The 1,910-nt window shown below is 40.4% G+C and overlaps 1 pseudogene; it reads right to left on the bottom strand.

Annotated features, from left to right (window-relative positions):
- The window catches only part of LOC115302355, a 26,564-nt pseudogene extending 25,251 nt beyond the window's left edge, over positions 1-1,313 (bottom strand).
- Positions 1,314-1,910: the final 597 nt, after the last annotated feature.

The raw sequence follows: 1,910 nt of genomic DNA, 5'->3' as shown, positions 1-1,910 counted from the left end.
TACAGAAGTGCTGATGCATAGGGGCACATGTACCCCAATGTTCATAGCAGCACTGTCAACAATAACCAAATCATGGAAAGAGCCTAAATGCCCATCACCTGATGAGTGGATCAAGAAGATGTGGTACATATATATATATACAATGGAGTATTACATGGCAATGAGAAAGAATGAAATCTGGCCATTTGTAGGAAAGTGGATGGACCTTGAGGGTGTCATGCTAAGTGAAATAAGTCAGGCAGAGAAGGACAGATACCATATGTTTGCACTCATAGTTCTAACAGGAGAACAGGAGAAACCTAATGGAGGACCATGGGGAGGGGAAGAGGGTAAGAGAGTTGGGGAGAGAGAGGGACACAAAACTTGAGAGACTATTGAATACTGAAAACAAACTGAGGGTTAATGGGGAAGGGGCATGGGGGAAAGAGGTGGTGGTGATGTAGGAGGGCACTTGTGTGGAAGAGCACTGGGTGTTGTATGGAAACCAATTTGACAATAAACTATTTTTTTAAAAAAGATATTTTTCTTTATCATTATACCTTGCCAATTTAATTACAATATGTCTCAGTGCAAGTATGTTTTTATTGATTTGATGGGCACACTATCCCTCCAGGATCTGGATATCTGTTTCCTTCTCCAGATTTAGGAAGTACTTAGCTATTATCTTCAAATAAGTTTTCTGCCCCCTTTTCTCACTCTTTCTTCTGGGACTCAATGTTCCTACATTTGATGGAGGCATTATGTTCTCTAACTCTATATTTGTTTTCATAAGTCTTTTTTCTCTCTTTTATTCAGCCAAATTACTTTCTATTCCTCTGTCTTCTAGGTCACTAATTAGTTCCTCGGCTTCTTCCAGCTTTCTCTTTATTCCATCAATGTGTGCTTCCCATTTCATTTATTTTATCCTTTGTCTCTGCTAAGTTATTCCTTATCCCTGTGTTAAGTGTCCCATTCAGGTCTTCCACTAATTTTCTCAAGCCCAGTGAGTATCCTTATGTTCATTGTTTTAAATTCTCTATCAAGCATGTGACTTATATCTATTTGCTTATATCTCTGCCCATGGACTTGTCCTTCTTTCATCTGAGATAAATTTCTCTTGTCTCTTCATTTTATCTGTCTCTACCAATTTCACTGTGTTAGGAATGTCAGCTACAACTCCTGCTCATTAGGATAATGGCTTTATGAATAAAAGATCCTGTAGCACGCTGAAGTGAGTTTCCTCCCTGCTCCCCAGTACCTGCTACTTCCTGAAGGATCTCCAATGTGTGCTGCATGTCCTCTGCTATTTTTTTCCTGGCCACTTTATTCTCCATGCCAGTTATCTGTAGAGGTTTCCTTTGCTTAATGCGGGCAGTGTTTCTGTCCTTGGTCTTAAGGTAGCATATTTTAACTAAGTGTACTCTAGCTCCTCCTCCTCCTCCTTCCTCCTCCTTCCTCTTCTTCTTTTCTTCTTTTTTGTAGACATTGTCTATTTTATTTTATTTTTTATAATAGTTTATCAAATTGGTTTCCATATAACACCTAGTGCTTTTCCCCACAAGTGCCCCCCTCCGTGACCATCACCCCTTCCCCATCCCCCTTCAGCCCTCTGTTCCTTTTCAGTATTCAATAGTCTCTCATGATTTGTGTCCCTCTTTCTCCCCAACTCTCCTTCCCCATTCTCCTCCCTATGGTTCTCTGTTAGGTTTCTCCTGTTCTCCTGTTGAACTATGAGTGCAAACATATGGTATCTGTCCTTCTCTGTCTGACTTATTTCGCTTAGCATGACACCCTCGAGGTCCATCCACTTGCTACAAATGGCCAGATTTCATTCTTTCTCATTGCCATGTAGTACTCCATTGTATATATATACCACATCTTCTTGATCCATTCATCAGGTGATGGACATTTAGGCTCTTTCCATGATTTGG

This window comes from Suricata suricatta, chromosome 9, assembly GCF_006229205.1.
Source record: "Suricata suricatta isolate VVHF042 chromosome 9, meerkat_22Aug2017_6uvM2_HiC, whole genome shotgun sequence".
Classification (NCBI taxonomy): Eukaryota; Metazoa; Chordata; class Mammalia; order Carnivora; family Herpestidae; genus Suricata; species Suricata suricatta.
This window is presented reverse-complemented; position numbering and strand designations above follow the sequence as displayed.